A 22,166-nucleotide genomic window follows, 5' to 3' on the forward strand; every position below is an offset into this window, starting at 1 on the left:
ATATATATTAAGCAGATATGAAGTCCAGGCCACAGAGAAAGTGCTAAGCAAATCATGCACAAATAACACCGAGGGACGTACGACCTGATCCAACATAAAAATAAATTGTGCACTGCCGAGGGTTGAACGGCTCGAACCATAGATGCATCTATTACCCCGCTCGTGAATCACACGTGCGACGTGGTCAAACATAAATAAAATCATCACAAGCAGACGATAAGGTATATCTGAGGAGTAGTCATTCACAGAAAATTCCCAAATTCTCTTTAAAGGACCAAATAGAATAAGGTTCCTTTACTAGTTGCATTTACCTTAATCAAATAATTTATACAATTCCGAATTTAACATCAAGTTACAAGAATATCATGTAGAGCATGCTTTTGGGCCCTAGACTACCTGAACTTAACATAATAGTCGCTATGCACGGACTCTCGTCACCTAGTGCGCACGTAGCCCCCGCACATAATGGCAATTAATTCAATTATTACACCTATGGGGACAATTCCCTCTTACAAGGTTAGAAAGGAGACTCATCTCGCTCCAAAGCGGACTTCCAAATGTCAAGAACAAGTCCAAGTCCTCAATTCGGAGCCGAACAATCCCAAACTAGTTAAATGAAGTAAGAACTAGTCAATATAGACTCACAAGATCGAATTCTAGATATTTAAGCAATTTTCCAACCATTAACACAAGTTTCCTAAATTCCGACCCCGAGCCCACGTGCTCAGATTCCGAGATTTTTTGAAGGAAGTTATTCTCTACAACCTAAGGATCAATAATATATGATTTCTAATTAATTCCATAACAATTTTCATGGTTAAATCTAAGTTTTATTAAAACTCTAGGTCTTGCTCTAACCCCTTGATTTTACGTAATTTCTAGTGTTTAATCTACCTAATACGCAAGTATTAAACTAAGGATGGGTGGAATAAACTTACCTCACAATGTTAAGTGAAAGTCTTCTCCCCAAAGCTCCCAAAATTGCCAATGGAAGAGTGAAAATATGATAAAAATAACTTAGAGCCCGTATTAAATGAACCTCACTGCCCAGCGATTTCCGCAGATGCGGGACCGCATCTGTGAAAAGGGGGAGGGAAGGCTAGGACCACTTCTGGGGTCTGAAGCCCGCATTTGCGGAGCCGCTTCTGCGGCTAGGGAGCCGCATCTGCGATTCCTGGCCTAGCCTTACCTGGGTCGCTTCTGCGATGCACGGACCGTTTCTGCGGTCTCGCACCTGCGGTCCACCAAACGCAGGTGCAGTTATGACAGAAGCAACAACCTTAAACCCTTTCTCAAATTTTTCACTTCGCTCGAGCCTCGTCCGATTGACGCTCGGGGCTCCCGGGCCCCGTCTCAATATATCGACAAGTCTAAAATCATGAGACGGACCTACTCGAACCTTTGGAACACCCGGAACAACGCTAAATCTAGGAATCACCCCCTAAAACCATGTGACGACCCAAAGGGGTCACCACCTATTACTAATTGAATCCCGTGCTTCCGAGGCCTTGAAAACCTCATTTAAGGTTGCCCCGATTTGCATGCGCAGTCCAGGCACGTAGCTAGAAAGATTAAATATGAAATTTTGTGAAAAATGCTAAGTTTTGATATTAAAATGAATAAATTTGACTTCAGTCAACATTTTGGGTAAATAGACCAGGACCCGTGATTTGACGGTCTCGAAGGATCCGTAGGAAAATATGGGACTTAGGCGTATGCCCGGAATCGGATTCCGAGGTCCCAAGCCCGAGAAATGAATTTTTGAGTGAAATTGTTTTTCTTGAAATGATTAAGGAAAATTGGAAATGAAATTTGATTAGAAGACTATGGTATCGGGCTCGTATTTTGGTTTCGGCGCCCAGTACAAGTCTTATATATGTTTTGAATCACTCTTGTAAAGTTTGGTTAAAAACGAACGTTGTTTGACGTGATCCGGACCCTAATTGGGAAATTGATGTTTAAAAGGAAATATGAGAAGAATTCATTGATCTTGAGGCTTGATTCGATGTTCATGATGTTATATTGAAGATTTGATCACACGAATATGTTCGTAGAGTGTTTTTGAGGTAGTGTGCATACTTGTGTTAGAGCTTCGAGGGCTCGGGTGAGTTCCAAGTAGGTTCCGGGATGATTTAGACTTAAAAGACCAGATGTTGCAGGTTCAGGAAAATATTGCAGGCCTCTGAACCCTTTAGAACGTCCCGCAAGGAATCGCGTGCAGCTGCGGTCGCCTTTGCGAGGTCCGCGGTGGGTACTGTGTGGACGCGGTCAGCTTTGCACGGTCCGCGCGGGGCAAAGATCCACAGGTCTTCAGGAGGGGCCAGCGCGGTCGCGGTCGGCTTAGCGCAGTCGGCGGTGGGGGCTTCGGAGGGGTATAAATCCACGTGAATTTCAGTTATTTTTACACTTTTCAAAACCCAAAACATAAGAGGCGGTTTTCTAAACAACTTTTCTTCTCCAAAATGATTGGTAAGTGATTTCTAACTCATTTTCTTCACTCCTTAACATCTTTAACATGATTTCAACTTAAAATCAAAGATTTTCATGGGGGAAAATGAGTGTTTTGGGTAGAACCTAGGTTTTTTCTTTCTTTCTAAAATTGGGGATTTGGACCTTAATTTGGGGTCCGATTTCTAAATAAATTGTACATTTGGATTCATGAGGGAATGGATAAACGAGTTTTGATCCGAACCTCAGGTTTCGACCATGTGAGCCTGGGGGTGATTTTGACTTTTGAGTAAAACTTTGGGAAAACTCATTTTCATTCATTGGGGTTGATTCATTTAGCACTTATTGATGTAATTAAGTAACTTTTGTCTAGATTCGAGCGGATTGGTGGTGGATTCAAAGGGTAAAGCTATAATTGAGGTTTGAGTGGTGTTCAAAGCTTCGAGGTAAGTGTTTGGTCTAACCTTAGCTTGAGGGATTAGGAGTTGAGTTTTATTTGCTACGTGCTAATTGTCGAGTACGACATATAGGCATGGTGACGAGTTCTATACGTTGGTGTCTAGCATGACCGTGAGTCTTTATATTGCGGATATTCTGATTTTGTTGTATCTTCCATGCCTTAATGATGATTTTCTATATATTGTTACAAGCATGTGAAAGAAATTATGATCCCTGAACTTCGTGGGGCATTAGCTCAAGTTATAATACGAATTGTGAAAGTATACGAGATGATTGAGCCCCTATAGAGCGTTGGCTCAAGTGGTAAAGTGAGATAATAAGTGAAAGTGAAAGAAAGAGAAAGATTTATTAAATTGCTCCCTTGCCGGGATGTTTGTTGCTTTGTTGATTATCTCCCTTGCCGGGATGCTGAGAATATTGATATTGTTCCCTTGCCGGGATTTAGCTATTTAATTGTATTCACTTGCCGGGATTTCTACCATTATTTGTCTACTCCCTTGCCCTGTTAAAGCACAAAGGGTGATGTCGTGCATTATTTGCTATTGTGAGGAAAGAGTGTAAAGCACGAAGGGTGATGTCATGCCGCACGATGTACCATTCCGTGCCGATTTTATTGATTATATGGTGAGGAAAGAGAGTAAAAGCACAAAGGGTGATGCCGTGCATATTTTTATTATATGATTGTTTTAGTGAGGACGATAGTAAAAGCACGAAGGGTGATGTCGTGCATTTGTTGATTTCTGATTCTTTGTTGATATCCGAGTTATGTTGTTTCTTTCATTACTTGTTGTTATTTGATTTACTTCGAGGATATAGATTCCCTTACCTTATTTGCCTTGTGATTGTTGTTTAGGTGAGGAAGAGTGTAAAGCACGAAGTGTGATGTCGTGTATTGTTTTGGTGAAGATGAGAGTAAAATCACGAAGTGTGATGCCGTGCAAATGGTTGACTTTTGATTCTTGTTGATATTCTAGCGTTGCTGCTTCTTTCTGTTATTGAGGATTTCTATTTGAAAAGGTTATCTCCCCATAGCATGTTTCCCCCTCCCACATTGACTGGTTATTTCTGTATCTCTTTTCTGTTGTATACATATGTATATGAACTGCACAAGTTTATTTGGAGTCTGGTCCTAACCTTGTCACTACTTCGCCGAGGTTAGGCTGGACACTTACCAGCACATGGGGTCGGTTGTGCTAATACCACACTCTGTGCTCTTTGCACAGATCCAGGTCTTGGACAGCAGCAGTAGCGCGGGAGCCAGCCTTCAGTCCAGTGAGACACCGAGGTAGCCTTGCAGGCGTCCGTAGGCCCGGCGTCTCCTCTATCTTTTATTTCAGTCTGTTATCTCATGTTTCTGAGACAAATAGATTATATTTTTCTTTCACACGGTTGTATTTAGTATTCTTAGAAGTTCGTGAGTAATGTGACACCAGTTCTTGGGTAGAGGCATATGTTGATTTCCGCATTATTGTTCAGTTTCTTAAATTTACGTCTTTCGCATATTTATTTAATTCCGTTGTTCTTCATGATATAACTGATAATGGTTAAAAGAATTAAATTGGTTAATGAAAAAGGTCGTTAAGGGTTGGCTTGCCTAGCTCCCATCAGTAGGCACCATCACGACTCCTGAGGGTGGGAAATCTGGGTCGTGACAAGTTGGCATTAGAGTTCTAGGTTGCATAGGTCTCACAACTCACGAACAAGCTCAGTAGAGTCTGAGGGATCGGTACGGAGACGTCTGTATTTATCCCCCAGAGGCTGCAGAGTTAAGAAAATCTCACATTTGTTCTTTCTTGTCGTGCGGATTTGTTCCTCAAATGCTAATTGAACTTCTACTCTGTTCTTCATAGATGGCGAGAACATGCGCTTCCTCATCTACCGCTCAGCAGCCCGAGCCCCATACAGCAGCTCCTATCAGGGGCAGAGAGTAAGGCCAAGGCCGTGCTAGAGGCTGAGGTAGAGGCAGAGCTCAGCCCTGAGCAGCAGCACCAGTGGCGGAGCCTCAGGTTGATTTTGAGGAGGAGGTTCCGGCCCCAGTAGTGCCGTGGGCCCAGCTCAGGTCCTAGAGGGGTTCATTACCACCCCAGTTCTTCAGGACGCTCTGGTCCGATTGGTGGGCCTCATGGAGAGTGTCACTCGAGCGGGTTTGCTTCCAGTAGCACCAGCCACTTCTCAGGCTGGATGAGGGGCTCAGACTCCTGCTACGCGTACTCCGGAGTAGGTAGCTCCCCAGGTTCAGGTTCCAGCGGTTCAACCAGTTGTGGCAGTTCAGCCGGGTGTAATAGCTCAGACCGGCGATGGAGTGGTTATGTCCGCCGATGCTTTGTGGAGGCTGGATAGGTTCACCAAGCTCTTCACTTCTACATTCAGCGGTGCATCTACTAAGGATCCCCAGGATTATTTGGATAGTTGTCACGAGGTTCTTCGGAACATGGGGATCGTTGAGACCAATGGAGTTGATTTTGCTACCTTCCGATTGTCTGGATCTGCCAAGACTTGGTGGAGGGATTATTGCTTAGCTAGACCAGCCGGTTCGCCATTTTTGACTTGGGAGCAGTTTTCAGAGTTGTTTCTGGAGAAGTTTCTCCCCGTTACTCAGAGAGAGGATTTTCGGAGGCAGTTCGAGCGCCTCCAGCAGGGTTCCATGACGGTCACTCAGTATGAGACCAGGTTCATTGATCTAGCTCGCCATGCTCTTGTTATACTCCCCACCAAGAGAGAGAGAGGGTGCGGAGGTTTATTGACAGTCTTATTCAGCCAATTCGTCTTCAGATGGCCAAGGAGGCCGAGAGTGAGATCACTTTCTAGGAGGCGGCCAATGTGGCCTGCAGAGTTGAGATGGTTCTATCACAAGGAGGTGGTCATGGGTCGGATAAGAGGCCCCGTCATTCAGGCAGATTCAGTGGTACCTCGTCTGGAGGTAGAGATTCATATGGTAGAGGCCATCCTCCTAGGCCCTTTCAGTCAGCTCTCCAGGTCTCACATGGTACTTCAGGTGGTCGTGGTTCTCAGACGCATTATTCTGATCAGCGGCCTTATAGTGCGCCACCAGCTCCCATCAGTGCACTGCCGCTTCAGAGTTTCCGAGGTGGTCATTCAGGTCGACAGGGCCATCAGTTTCAGCAGTCGAGGGCTTGTTACACTTGTGGTGATCTGGGTCACATTGCTAGGTTTTTCCCTCGAGCACCGGGTAGCTCTCAGCATCAAGGTTCTCGTGAGATGGTACAGGCACCAGGTGTTCCACAGCCCGCCCAGCCAGTTAGAGGTGGGGGTAGAGGTGCTAGAGGTGGAGGTAGAGGTCCTGGAGGTAAAGCTCAGGCCGCCAGAGGTGGAGGCCAGCCAACAGTAGGCCGTCCCAGAGAGGTAGTTCAGGGTGGTGGGGCCTAGCCCCGATGCTATGCCCTTCCAGCTAGGCCCGAGGCTGAGGCTTCATATGTAGTTATTATAGGTACTATTATGGTTTGTGATAGAGATGCTTCAGTTCTATTTGATCCAGGGTCTACGTATTTGTATGTGTCCTCTTATTTTGCACTGTACTTGGTCATCCCTAGTGATCCACTGAGTATTCCTATTTATGTGTCTACACCGGTGGGTGATTCTATCATGGTCGATCGAGTCCATCGTTCTTGTGTTGTGGTGATTGGGGGTCTTGAGACCCGTGTTGATTTGTTGCTATTAGACATGGTCGACTTCAATGTTATATTGGGGATGGACTGGTTATCCCCGTACCACGCCATCTTGGATTGTCACGCCAAGACTGTGACCTTAGCCTTACCGGATTTGCCCCGATTAGAGTGGAGAGGGACTCCTGGTCATTCTACCCGCAGTGTTATTTCGTACGTGAAGGCTCGACGTATGGTCGAGAAGGGTTGTTTGGCTTATTTGGCTTATGTTCGCGATTCCATTGTTGAGGTTCCCTCTATTGATTCGATGCCCGTGGTTCATGAGTTTCCTGATGTTTTCCTTTTAGACCTACCGGGTATGCCACCCGACAGGGATGTTGATTTCTACATCGATTTGGTTCCGGGCACTCAGCCCATTCCTATTCCGCCATATAGTATGGCCCCGCCAGAGTTGAAAGGGTTGAAGGAGCAGTTACAAGACTTGCTTGAAAAGGGTTTCATTAGGCCCATCGTTTCGCCTTGGGGTGCGCCGTTGTTGTTTGTCAAGAAAAAGGATGGTTCGATGAGAATGTGCATTGATTATCGGCAGTTGAACAAGGTGACCATCAAGAATAAGTATCCACTGCCGAGGATTGATGACTTGTTCGATCAGCTTCAGGGTGCCAAGGTATTTTCAAAGATTGACTTGATATCTGGCTACCATCAGTTGAGGATTAGGGAATCCGATATCCCTAAGATGGCATTTCGTACTCGGTACGGGCATTATGAGTTCTTGGTTATGTCATTCGGGTTGACAAATGCCCCAGCAACTTTTATGGATTTGATGAACCGAGTGTTTAGGCCTTATTTGGATTCGTTCGTGATCATCTTCATTGATGATATTTTGATATATTCTCGCAGCCAGGAGGAGCACGAGCAGCAACTCAGAGTGGTTCTTCAGACTCTGAAGGATAGTCAATTATATGCTAAGTTTTCAAAGTGTGAGTTATGGTTGAGTTTGGTTGCATTTCTGTGTCATATTGTGTCCGAAGAGGGTATTCAGGTTGATTCGATGAAGATTGAGGTAGTCAAGAACTAGCCTAGACCAGCCTTAGCTACAGAGATTCGGAGTTTCTTGGGATTGGCAGGCTACTATCGTCGGTTCGTAGAGGGGTTTTCATCTATTGCAGCCCCAATGACCAGGTTGACTTAGAAGGGTGCCCAGTTCAGAGGGTCAGACGAGTGTGAGGCGGCTTTCAAAGGCTTAAGACAGCTCTAACTACGGCACCGGTGTTAGTTCTGCCCACAGGTTCAGGGCCTTACACCATTTATTGTGATGCATCTCGCATTGGGCTTGGTGCAGTGTTGATGCAGGGGGGCAAGGTTATTGCCTATGCTTCGAGGCAGTTGAAGATTCATGAGAAGAACTATCCAGTGCATGATTTAGAGTTGGTAGCCATTGTTCACGCATTAAAGATTTGGAGGCATTATCTGTATGGCGTGGCATATGAGGTGTTCACTGATCACAAGAGTCTTCAGTATTTGTTCAAGCAAAAGGAATTGAATTTGAGACAGAGGAGGTGGTTGGAGTTGTTGAAGGATTATGATATCACTATCTTATATCACCCGGTAAAGGCCAACGTGGTGGCCGATGCTTTGAGTAGGATGTCAGCCAGTATGGGCAGTCTTTATTATATTCCAGTCGGTGAGAGGCCGCTTGCTTTGGATGTTCAGGCCTTGGCCAATCAATTTGTGAGGTTGGATATTTCTGAGCCTAATCATGTATTGGCCTGCACGATCGCTCATTCTTCGTTATTGGAGCGTATCCGTGATCGGCAGTTTGATGATCCCTATTAGTGTGTCCTTAGAGACACGGTGCAGCGCGGAGGTGCCAAGCAGGTTACCTTAGGTGATGATGGAGTTCTAAGATTGCAGGGTCGAGTTTGTGTGCCTAATGTGGATGGGCTTCGAGAGTTGATTTTAGAGGAGGCCTATAGTTCCCGGTACTCTATCCATCCGGGTGCCGCGAAGATGTATCAGGATTTGTGGCAGCATTATTGGTGGCGTAGAATGAAGAAGTATATCGTAGCATATGTGGCCCGGTGTTTGAATTGTCAGCAAGTTAAGTACGAGCATCAGAGGCTTGGTGGTTTATTTCAGAGGATCGAGCTTCCCGAGTGGAAGTGGGAGCGGATCACTATGGACTTCATTACTGGACTTCCGCTGACTAGGAAGAAGTTCGACATAGTTTGGGTCATTGTTGATAGGCTGACCAAATCAGCGCATTTTATTCATGTGGCAGTCTCCTATTCATCCGAGAGGTTAGCTGAGATCTATATCCGGGAGATTGTTCGCCTTCATGGTGTGCCTGTATCTATCATTTCGGACCAAGGTACGCAGTTCACCTCGCGTTTATGGAGAGTAGTTCAGCGAGAGTTGGGTACGCAAGTTGAGTTGAGCAGAGCATTTCATCCTCAGACGGACGGGCAGTCTGAGCGGACTATTCAGATATTGGAGGATATGCTCCGGGCTTGTGCTATTGACTTCGGAGGTTCATGGGATCAGTTTTTGCCTTTAGCAGAGTTTGCCTACAACAACAGCTACCAGTCGAGTATCCAGATGGCTTCTTACGAGGCTTTATATGTTAGGCGGTGTCAGTCTCCGGTTAGATGGTTTGAGCCGGGAGAGGCTTGGTTGTTGGGAACAGATCTGGTTCAGGAGGCGTTGGATAAGGTCAGGATTATTCAGGATAGGCTTCATACAGCTCAGTCCAGGCAAAAGAGCTATGCGGACCGCAAGGTTCGAGATGTGGCTTTTATGATCGGTGAGCGGGTATTGCTCCGAGTGTCGCCTATGAAGGGCGTGATGAGATTTGGGAAGAAGGGCAAGCTTAGCCCTAGATTCATTGTCCCGTTTGAGATTCTGGATCGAGTGGGGGTGGCTTATAGACTTGCATTGCCACAGAGCTTATCAGTCGTGCATCTAGTATTTCATGTGTCCATGCTTCGGAAATATCACGGCAATCCATCCCATGTGTTAGATTTCAGCACTGTCCAGTTGGACAAGGACTTGTCTTAAGAGGAGGAGCCGGTAGCTATTCTAGACCGGCAGCTTCGTCAGTTGCGGTCGAAGAGTTTTCCTTCTGTTCGTGTCCAGTGGAGGGGTCAGACTCCTGAGGCATCGACCTGGGAGTCTGAGTCCGATATGCGGAGCCGTTATCCATCTTTTCCCCGACTCAGGTACTTCCTTCTTCTATCCGTTCGAGGACGAACGTTGTTTTAGAGGTGGAGAATGTGACGACCCAAAAGGTCATCACTTGTTTTAAAACGAAATTTGCATGTTCTCAAGCCTTGAAAACCTCATTTAGAGCCACCTCAATTTGCATGCGCAGTCCAGATGCATAGCCGGAAAGCTTAAATATGATAACCTATGAAAAACGATAAGTTTTGATTTTAAAATGAGCTAATTTGACTCCGGTCAACATTTTGGGTAAACGGATCCGGACCCGTAATTTGACGGTCCCGAAGGGTCCGTAGGAAAATATGGGACTCGGGCGTATGCTCGGAATCGAATTCCGAGATCCCAAGCTCGAGAAATGAATTTTTAAAGGAAATTATTTTCTGGAATTGTTTAAAGAATTTTGAAATGAAATTTGACCAGAACATGATGGTATCGGGCCCGTATTTTGGTTCTGACGCCCGGTACAGGTCTTATATATGATTTAAGATATTTTTGTGGAATTTGGTGAAAAACAGATGTCACATGATGTGATTTGGACTTAAATTGCAAAATTTATGTTTAAAGAAGTTTTGAGAAAATTTCATTGATCTCGAGATTTAATTTGATGTTCATGAGGTTTTTTTGATGATTTGATTACACGAGTAAGTTCATATGATATTTTTGAGTTAGTATGACATTTGGGTTGGATCCCCGAGGGCTCGGGTGAGTTTTAGAATATTTTTACACTTAGGAAAAAGTTGCAGATTCAGAGAAGTTGCAGGTCTCTGAAGCCAGGTCTCGCGGTCCGCGGTGGAAGCTTCGCGGCCGCGGTGGTGACTCTGCGACCGCCGTGGGATATGTGCGGTCTGCGGTGAGCAAGGCCAAGCCTTCGCGGTCACGCTCGATTTCTTGCGGTCTGCGGTGGAGCTCCGTGGTCGTAGTCCTTTTTATGCGGTCCATGGAGAGGGTCTGAGAGGAGTATATTAAATAGACTTTTCAGTTATTTTCCACTTTTCAAAACCCTAAAACATAAGAGGCGATTTTTCCAACAATTTTTCTTCTCCAAAGCAATTGTAAGTCATTTTTAACTAGTTTTCTTCAATCATTAACATCTTTTAACATGACTTCAACTTTAAATCAACGATTTTCATGGAGGAAATTGGGTGTTTTGGGTAGAACCTAGGTTTTTCAAAAATTGGGGATTTGGACCTCTATTTGAGGTCTGATTTCAAAACAAATTACATATTTGAGCTCGTGGGGGAATGGGTAATCGGGTTTTGGTTCGAACCTCGGGTTTTGACCACATGGGCCCGGGGCGATTTTTAACTTTTTGGGTGGAACTTTGGAAAACTCATTTTCATGCATTCAAATTGATTCATTTAGCGTTTATTAATATAATTAAGTAACTTGTGTCTAGATACGAGCAAGTTGGTGGTGGAATCAAGAGGTAAAGCAATAGTTGAGGCTTGAATTGCGTTCGTGACATCGAGGTAAGTGTTTGGTCTAACCTTAGCTTGAGGGATTAGGAGTTGTGTCCTATTTGCTATTTTTTCCTCGTTGAGTACGACGTATAGGCATGGTGACGAGTATCTATGCTTTGGTGTCAAGCATGACCGTGAGTCTTATATTGTGATTTTCATGATTTCGTTGTATTATTCATGCTTTGGTAAAGATTTCTATTTGTTGTGTAAAGTTGTGAAAAGAATTGTGACCTATGAACATTGAGGAGCGTTGGCTCCAGTTGTATAACGAACTGTGAAAGTATAAGTGATAATCGAAACTCTAGAGCATTGGCTCGAGTTGTGAAGTGAATTGTGAAGTAAAAGTGAGAAGGAGAAGAGATCATTATGTTGCCCCCTTGTCGGGCTATTGTTGAGTTGAGGTTCCCTTGCATTGTGTTCTTAATTGATATTACGGACGCTTAGGTTGATGATTCTTCGTGTTAGGTGTTGTAACAAGTTTGGTTATAGCTGGGTAGTTAGGTGTTGTAACAAGTTTAGTTATAGCTGAGGTAGTTAGGTGTTAAAACTAGTTGAGTTATAGTTGAGCTAATTAGATGTTGGAACAAGTTTGATTATGGTTGTTTCTCCCTTGCTGGGACGTATATACTTGTACTGTTGAGTTCTCTTACCAGGATAGATGTTGAAACTATTGTTGATCCCTTGCTGGGATGGTTAATTACGATTATTGTTGACTGTATATTTGGAACGGGCTGCACGCTGCAACAAATATTATATTGGATCGGGTTGCACGCCGCAACAGTTATATATGTGGATCGGGTTGCACGCCGCAACAGAAATTATATTGTATCGGGTTGCACGCCGAAACAGATATTATATTGGATTGAGTTGCACGCCGCAACAGATATTATATTGGATCGGGTTGCACGCTGCAACAGTTATATATATGGATCGAGTTGCATGCCGCAACAATGTTAAATGATAAGGGATCGGGTTGCACGCCGCAACAGTATTGTCATTGTATTGATTGTAGACATCGAGTGTTCTTTCATACTTTATTAAGTTTCTGATAGAACTGATATGTTTCCCCCACCCTTTTAAACTGTTATTACCTGTTTATATTTCTGCTGTATATTATATAACTGCACAGGTTTATCTGGAGTCTGGTCCTAGCCTCGTCACTACCTCGCCAGGGTTAGGCCAAACACTTGCCAGCACATGGGGTCGATTGTGTTGATGCTACATTCTGCACTAATGTGCAGATACAGGAGCGACACTTGGTCAGCAGCATTAGGGGAGCCAGCCTTCAATCCACCGAGACACCGAAATAGCCTTGCAGGCGTCCGCAGGCCCGGCGTCTCCTCTATCTTTTATTATGTCTTGTTATCTCATGTATCCTAGACAAATAGTGTTATTTTTCTTTCAAACTGTTGTATGTAGTACTCTTATAGTCCGCAGATATTGTGACACCAGTTTCTGGGTAGAGGCATGTGTTGACTTTCGAAACATTTTGGTTTTATATTTATTTAAGGCTTCCGTTTAAATCTCATATTCCGTTGTCATTTAGATGTTTATCACTTGTCAATATAAGTTGTAAAAAGGATTAATAGTTAAAAATTTCTAAGTTCGTGGCTTGCCTAGTTTCTACGAGTAGGCACCATCACGACTCCCGAGGGTGGGAATTCCGGTTCGTGACACTTTCGCATTTGCGAAACAATTGTCGCATTTGCGAAGAAGATATCGCATTTGCGATCATAGAGGATTTAGGCGGGCATCGCATTTGCGATGGCTACTTCACATTTGGGAAGATGGGTGCCCAGGTCAACTCTCGCATTTGCGGTGCATGGATCGCATTTGCGAGACTGGCTTCGCGCAGATCAGAAACACACCAGCTATTTTTCAAAGTTCAAAATGCACCCGTGGCCTATCCAAAACTCACCCGACCCCTCGGACACAGAATTTCATTTTAAAACAAGTGAGAATATATTAAATTAATTTAAAATAAAATAAATTAAATAATTAAATAATATTCCAAAATATTATTTATAGATTTAAATAGTAAAATAGTTTCGAGTAAGAGAATAAAAGCGTAAAATATATTAAATTTCAAGAATTAAAAAATAGTATTTATCGATAATTATTAAAAGGATAATAAGCAAAATATTAAGTCAATTAGTAAACCGAAAAACTCATATGAAAGTATAATAATATTAAATAATAAATAATTTAATAATTATAAGCAAAGAACAAAAAAATTGTGTAAAATTTAAAAGAAGAAGACTTATTTAAGATTTAAACAAAAAAAAACTAATACTGAGAATTTTATTAAAATAATATAATTTAAGATATTTAAACGAAACAAATCACCACATGACATAGTTAGTAATTTTTAATATTGATAATGAAATGAAATTCAAGTACTAAAATTAACCTATTGGATTATATAAATATAGAAGAAGAAAACAGATTATCTATTATGAGATTTGTGAAATGGTTTCATGTCTTCCTTCTTAATTAATATCTAGTGATTATCTATAAATTTTATCTGGAAGGTTTATATTTTAAAATTATTTATACATAATTCAAATAATCCAAATCACAATCCGACATGATTTGTGTCCGCGCATCGCGCGGGTACTAATACTAGTATTATATTAAAGGAGAGTAGTGAAGCATGTGGTTAAGCCAAGTGGCAAGCTAAAAAGAATCCACTTGGGAATTTTAAGACAACATTAATAATTAGAAACTATAAATGGAAACATAATTAATGAAAGTATTTTAATAAATTTTATACATAATCTAAATAGATATGAGACAAATCTGATCTATATATCTATATTTATATATACAAATTTATAACTAATGGAAATCCACCGCTAATTGATCAAGCTTTATAATTAATGGAAATCCACCGCTAATCTCAGCTTTAAATTGTTGGATTCTATTTGTATAACATTAATAAAAGTTATTAATTGATATTTTTTTTGTATCTAATTAATAATTGGATTTTTTGAATTGCATAAAGTGTCACCGAATTGTATAACTAAATAGTACTAAATATCTTTTCATTTTTTGTTTTTAGATTCTTTATAATTTTGTATCTAGAGAATGTTTTGTGTATAACCAAATAAGTTTTGTATCTGATCTTATTTGGATACAATATACATTACTGTAGGTATGTTTAATTAAATATTGTGTATAATTCAGTTATGGTAGGTATCCTTTTTTGAGAAAGAATCAATTAAATTTAATTTTGTATCTTACACATTAATTTTAAGATGAAATAATAATTCTTTAATTTGTTTGATTCTATTTGTATAACATTAATAAAAGTTATTAATTGATATTATTTTGTATCAAATTAATAATTAGATTTTTTGAATTGCATAAAGTGTCACCGAATTGTATAACTAAATAGTACTAAATATCTTTTCCTTTTGAAGGAACATTCTCTAGAATTTTGTATCTAATTACTAATTTATATTTTTGTTAAAGAATTGCTGGAGCTGTCACCGAGTTATGTAAAGAAATAATATTAAATACCTTTTCCTTTTGAACATTCTCCAGAATTGTTTATCTAATCTAATTAATAATTAAAATAAAATTTATATACTGCATAAAGTGCTGTCATCGATTAATATAAGAAAATATTACTAAATATCTTTTCCTTTTGAAGAAACATTCTCTAGAATTTTTCCCTGATTAATAATTGAATACTTTTTATGAATGGTATATTAGAACTATGACTGATTATATAAGGAAATAAAATTAATACTTTTTCCTTTTGAACATTCTCTTGATTTGTGTATTTACTTAATAATTGATTTTTTATAATGAATTTCATATTAGAGATGTCGCTCATTTATCTAAAAAATTAGTATTAAATATTTTGTTTCCTTTTGCAAAACCTCCAAAATTGTGTATTTACTTAATGATTGTTTTTTATATATTGCATATTAGAGTCGGCACTAATCTTTATAAAGTAATACTATTAAGAATCTCTTTTAATTAGGGTTTTGCTGCTTATAGTTTTTAATATATTAATCATATGACTACTACAAAATACCTTATGTACAATTCATTATAAACAAACCTACAATCAATTAGAAACTATAAAATATGGTTGCAACCATTAACTATATTAGTGAAATATCGAGTATCGAAATGAGTTGGAGTTGATAGATATGGCACGTTCCATATCGTGATAAATTAGACAGCCCCTTGAATTACTTATTCAGGATAAAAAGATGGATACATTTTTAAGTGCTATTAAACTTTTTCATTACCATGTAATGTGGGTATTCAAGTTGTTTTGTATTTTCTTTAACTTATGCGTATATTTAATCCACATTAATTATGATTTTGTTAGGATCTAGATATATAGAGATTTATTATGGTTTTATTTACAATTTGAATTGGTGTTAGGCAATACAAATTTATCATTGAAAATCTATTTTCCTTTATGATTTTATATAAGAAATCTGCATATGTGATTGAATACATAAATAACTGAAGATTTTAATTTACATACGAGTTTATTTGTATTTCTTTGCATATTTAATGAAATTTGCTGATTTTGTGAGTTTTTACTTTTATAGTTTGGTATTAACTATTGTTTTCTTATGTTAGTTTGTACAAATTTTATGCTTAATGCATAATAGAAAAGGATTTTTTCTTCTTGGCAGATTTTGAATTCAAACGGCTAAGCTATTTGTAACGACCTGACTGGTCTTTTTACCTTTTCGGACCTTGTTCCCCTAAATAAAACTTCTCACACTTACTTCAGCTAATTTACGACTTGTGGGGACGGTTAGTTCGGGGTTTGGAGGAATTTTGAGTGATATATGCCCATTTGAGTTCTTAGAATTTTCTTAAAAGACTAAGTTTGACTTTGGTCAATATTTTGAGAAAACGGATCCGAAATCGTGATTTGACGGTCCCGGAAGGTCCGTGGGAAAATATGGGACCTGGGCGTATGCCCGGAATCGAATTATGAGGTCCCTAGCCCGAGTAATGAATTTTTATTAGAAATTGTTAATTTGAAGTTTTAAGGATTTAAAGAAACTAAGTAATGATGGATTTCATGGGTATCGGGCTCGTATATTGGTTCCAAAGCCAGGTACAGGTACGAAATATCATTTAAGACTTGACCGTAAAATTTGGTGTCAATCCGAGTAGTTTTAGGGCATTTTGGCCCGTTAGAGGAAAATTAAGAACTTAAAGTTCATAAGTTTGATTCATTTGGTTTTAGGGGGTGATTCCTAGATTTAGAGTTATTCCGGGTGTTCCAAAGGTTCGAGTAGGTCCATCTCATGATTTCAGACTTGTTGGTATGTTCGGGCAGGGCCCGGGAGCCCCGAGCGTCAATCGGACGAGGCTCGAGTGAAGTGGAAAATTTGAGAAAGGGTTGAAGGTTGCTGCTTCTGTCATAACCGCACCTCCGGTTGGTGGACCACAGGTGCGAGATCGCAAAAGCAGTCCGTGCATCGCACAAGCAACCCAGGGCAGGCCAGGCCAGGAACCGCAGATGCGGCTCCCTAGCCGTAGAAGCGGCTACGCAGATGCGGGCTTCAGACCGCAGAAGCGGTCCCAACCTTCCCTCCCCCTTTTCGCAGATGCGGTCTCATTCTCGCTGATGCGGGACCGCAAATGCGAAAATCGCTGGGCAGTGAGGTTCATTTAATACGGGTTCTAAGTCATTTTTATCACATTTTCACTCTTCCATTGGCGATTTTGGGAGCTTTGGGGAGAAGACTTTCACTTAGCATTGTGAGGTAAGTTTATTCCACCCATCCTTAGTTTAATACTTGCGTATTAGATAGATTAAACACTAGAAATTACGTAAAATCAAGGGGTTAGAGGAAGACCTAGGGTTTTAATAAAACTTAGATTTAACCACAAAAATTATTATGGAATTAATTAGAAATTATATATTATTGATCCTTAGGTTGTAGAGAATAACTTCCTTCGAAAAATCTCGGAATCCGGGCACGTGAGCCCGGGGTCGGAATTTAGGAAACTTGTGTTAATGGTTGAAAAATTGCTTAAATAGCTAGAATTCGATCTTGTGAGTCTATATTGACTAGTTCTTACTTCATTTAACTAGTTTGGGATTATTCGGCTCCGAATTGAGGGCTTGGACTTGTTCTTGACATTTGGAGGTGCGTTTTGGAGCGATGTGAGTCTCCTTTCTAACCTTGTAAGAGGGAATTGTCCCCATAGGTGTAATAATTGAATTAATTGCCATTATATGCTGGGGCTATGTGCGCACTAGGTGACGAGAGCCCGTGCATAGCGACTATTATGTTAAGTTCGGGTAGTTTAGGGCCCAAAAGCATGCTCTATGTGATATTCTTGTAACTTGATGTTAAATTCAGAATTGTATAAATTATTTGATTAAGGTAAATGCACCCAGTGAGGGAACCTTATTCTATTTCGTCCTTAAAAGAGAATTTGGGAATTTCCTATGAATGACTACTCCTCAGATATACCTTATCATCTGCTTGTGATGATTTTATTTATGTTTGACCGTGTCACACGTGTGATTCGCGAGCGGGTTAATAGATGCATCTATGATTCGAGTCGTTCAACCCTCAGCAATACACAATTTATTTTTATGTTGGATCGGGTCGTATGTCCCTCGGTGTTATTTGTGCATGATTTGCTTAGCACTTTCTCTGTGGACTGGACTTCATATCTGCTTAATATAATATATATATATATATATATATGGACACTCACGATGATATTTGGAAAAGAATTGCCATTCCATGCTTATTAATACTAATACCTCGTGTTATTCCTGCTTATTAAAATTTCTTCTCATATTATTTGACTGTAGTAAGTATCGAGTTGACTTTTCGTCTCTACTTCTTCGAGATTAGACGGGATACTTACTGGGTACATGTTGTTTATGTACTCATACTACACTTCTGTACTTAATTGTACAGGATCTGAGGCAGGTGGATCTGGTTACCAGTTTGGTGCGCATCCTTGAGCGGACCCGAGACTTCTACGATGAGTTGCTTCCCTTCCATGCCGTTTAGTAGCCTGAAGAAGTCTTTATTATGTATTTACTTTTGCAGTCTATCTTGATTCAGACAGTAGGATAGTGCGATTCTTTTGTATATTCTACTAGTTGCCCATAACTTATGACACCAGGTCTTGGCACACACTCGAGTAGACATTTATTTTTGGGTCGTATTATTACTTTGATATAGTATTGATCATTTCTGACCTCAACTTTAAATCTGAGAAATCTGTTGTGCTTAGTTTTGGTAAAGGTAAAATGAGAACTAAATTATACTTCCGCATCGGCTTGCTGAAAATGGTGTCGGGCGCCATCATGACCTACTATGGAAATGGGTCGTGACAACATGGTATTAGAGCACTAGGTTCACATAGGTCTCACGAGTCATGGGCAAACCTAATAGAGTCTTGTAGATCGGTACGGAAACGTCTGTATTTATCTTCGAGAGGCTATAGGGTATTAGGAAAGGCTACTCTTTATTCATCTCCTATTTTGTAGTGGTTGGTATACTAAATTCCTTCTTCTATTCTCTCACAGATGGTAAGGACACGCACGACTGATGTTCCGGACCCAGGAGGAGCTGTTCCCCCTATTGCTAGAGGCTGAGTTAGAGGCTGGGGGAGGGCTCTGGCCCGTGGTAGGGGACGAGGGTGTCCCAGAGTTATTCCAGTAGCACCACCAGCGGATCCTGCGGGAGATCCTATTGCTGAAGAGCAGGGTGAGGTGCCCGTGGCTGAGCCTACCCCGGCAGACTTCATGACAGCACCGGAATTTTAGGAGGTCATAGGTCATATGCTACGGTTCATGGATTCTATGACTCAGGCTAGTTTATTTCCAACAGGCCTAGCTACCTCACATGCAGGAGGGGGAGCACAGACCCCTACTGCCCAGGCTCTAGGACATGTAGCTGCAATGTATCAGACTCCAGGTGTACTACCCATGGATGGGGCTCAACCAGTTGCTACAGTGGCACCCCCACCTAGGCCAGTTGCGGATGGTGATCTGCAGAAGTTATTAGATAGATGGAATAGGCTTCACCTCCCATCTTCAGGGGTGAGTGACATGAGGATGCCCAGGACTTCATCGACAAGTGCAGGGACAGACTGCACAATATGAGGATATTGGAGTCGCTTGGAGTTGACTTCACTACTTTTCAGCTTGAGGGCAGGGCCCATAGATAGTGGCAGTCCTATGTTCTTGGCAGACCAGCGGGTTCTCCTCCCTCACTTGGGGTCAGTTCACACATTTATTCCTGGATCGGTACATTCCACCCTCTGAGAGGGAAGAGCTGCGGTATCAGTTTGAGCATCTTGAGCAGGGTCAGATCTCGGTGACCGATTATGAGGCGAGGTTCTCCGAGTTGTCTTGCCATGCACTCATGATACTTCCCACAGATGCAGAGAGAGTGCGGAGATTTGTTACGGGGTTGCACCCTACTATTCGATCAGGCATGGCCCGAGAGATGGAGATGGGTACTGAGTATCAGCTAGTGATTGAGACTGCTCGCAGGATTGAGGGGTATCGCCAGAGGGGTAGAGAGCAGATGCAGCAAGACAAGAGGGCTAGATTTTCGGGAGAGTTTAGAGGTGCCCCAGCTAGGGGTAGAGGTCACTTTGGGAGGGGTCAGCCTAGCAGGCCCCCACATTTAGCGCCGCCACCCCCTCCCCAAGGTACTCCAGTGAGGCCTTATTTCAGTGCGATGCCGAAGAGTTCTTACCACCCACCAGTTGTCCAGGGTTCCTCTGGCGGGTATTTTGGATATCAAGGTCCCTTTAGTGCCGTGCCAGAGGGTTCATATCGCCCACCAGCCATCTAGGGCTCTTCCAGTGGGTATTTAGGGCAGCAGGCTCAGACTTCAGGGCAGCAGGCCATGGTACCGAGAGTATGCTATGAGTGTGGAGATCCGGGTCACATGAAGAGGACCTGCCCCAGACTTCGGGGTAAGGTAGTGCAGTAGGGTCAGTAGCCCATAATATCAGCACCAGCTGCCCAACCACTTAGAGGTGGAGGGCAGGCTGGTAGAGGTCATCCTAGAGGTGGAGGTCAGGCAGGGAGAGGTCAGACAGCTATTGCTCAGTCAGGTGGAGGCCAGCCAGCTGGCACTCCTGCCAGATTCTATGCCCTTCCGGCCAAGCCAGATGCATTGGCCTCAGATGTCGTCATCATAGGTATTATTTCCATCGGTGGTAGGGATGCTTCAGTATTATTTGATCCAGGGTCTACTTATTTATATGTATCATCCATGTTTGCTTGTTTCCTAGTTATTTCTCCTGAGCCTTTGGGCACTCCTATTCATGTTTCCACTCCTGTGGGCGATTCTGTGGTTGTGGATCGGATCTACCGGTCCTATGTGGTCACATTTTGTGGTTTCGAGACTAGAGCAGGTCTTTGTTGCTTGATATGATTGATTTTGAGGTCATCCTAGGCATGGATTGGTTATCTCCATATCACGCCATCCTCGATTGCCATGCCAAGACTATTTCACTAGTGATTCCAGGGTTGCCGAAGTTAGAGTGGAAGGGTTCCACAGTCGATACACCTAGTCGGATTATTTCTTTCCTGAAGGCTCGGCATATGGTCGAGAAGGGGTGTTTGGCTTATTTAGCTTATGTCCGAGACACCACCATAGAGTTTCCGATGATTGATTTAGTTCCAGAGGTTCGGGAGTTCGCTGATGTTTTTCCTTGTGACCTTCCTGGCATGCCTCCAGATCGTGATATTGATTTCTGTATCGATTTGGCTCCAAGCACCCAGCCTATATCTATTCCACTGTACCTTATGGCTCCTAGGGAGTTGAAGGAGTTGAAAGAGCAGCTTGAGGAGTTATTGGCAAAGGGGTTTGTTAGGCCCAGTGTATCGCCATGAGGAGCACCAGTGTTATTTGTGAAGAAGAAGGATGGGACCATGCGGATATGCATTGACTATCGCTAGTTGAATAAACTCACCATCAAAAACAAGTATCTGTTGCCTCGTATCGATGATTTGTTTGACCAGTTGTTAGGTGCTAGGTGTTCTCTAATATAGACATGAGGTCAGGGTATTATCAGCTAAGGATTTGGGACTCGGATGTTCCGAAGAATGCATTCCAAACTAGATATGACCATTATAAGTTTTTGGTGATGTCCTTTGGCTTGACTAATACCCCCGCGACATTTATGGATTTGATGAACAGGGTATTCAGGCTATTATTGATTTGTTTGTTATCGTCTTCATTGACGACATCTTGATATACTCACGTAGCTTGGGGGAGCACGAACATCATCTGAGAGTAGTGCTTCAGACTTTGCGAGAGCAGAAGCTATATGCTAAGTTCTCCAAGTGTGAGTTTTGGCTAGAGTCAGTGGTATTATTGGGGCATGTTGTGTCAGGAAGGGGCATTTAGGTGAATCCCAAGAAGATTGAGGCAGTTCATAGTTGGCCACATCCTACTTTAGTGACCGAGATTAGGACTTTCCTGGGGTTAGCAGGTTATTACAGACGATTCGTGCAGGTCTTTTCATCTATATCATCACCTCTGACTAAATTGACCCAGAAGGGTGCTCCATTCCGTTAGTCTGATAATTGTGAGGAGAGCTTCCAAAAATCAAGACAGTTTTAACTACAGCACCAGTCCTTGTATTGCCTTCAAGCTCGGGGATGTATACGGTGTATTGTGACGCTTCACGCATTGGCTTGGGATGTGTACTGATGCAGGAGGGGCGAGTTATTGCATATATGTCGCGTCAGCTGAAGGTTCATGAGAAGAATTATCCTATGCACAATATAGAGTTGGCCGCAAATTTTTCATGCTCTTAAGATATGGAGGCATTATCTGTATGAGGCATCATGTGAGGTTTATACTGATCATCGCAGCTTACAGCATTTATTCAAGCAGAGGGATGTTAATTTGAGGCAGCGCAGGTGGCTTGAGTTATTGAAGGATTATGACATCACCATTCTTTATCATTC

The 22,166-nt window shown here is 42.0% G+C and overlaps 1 pseudogene; it reads left to right on the forward strand.

Moving 5' to 3' along the window:
* The first annotated feature begins 465 nt into the window (after positions 1-465).
* Positions 466-21,083, forward strand: LOC138882338 (uncharacterized; annotated as a pseudogene).
* Positions 21,084-22,166: the final 1,083 nt, after the last annotated feature.

The sequence above is a fragment of the Nicotiana sylvestris genome, chromosome 2, assembly GCF_000393655.2.
Source record: "Nicotiana sylvestris chromosome 2, ASM39365v2, whole genome shotgun sequence".
NCBI lineage: Eukaryota > Viridiplantae > Streptophyta > Magnoliopsida > Solanales > Solanaceae > Nicotiana > Nicotiana sylvestris.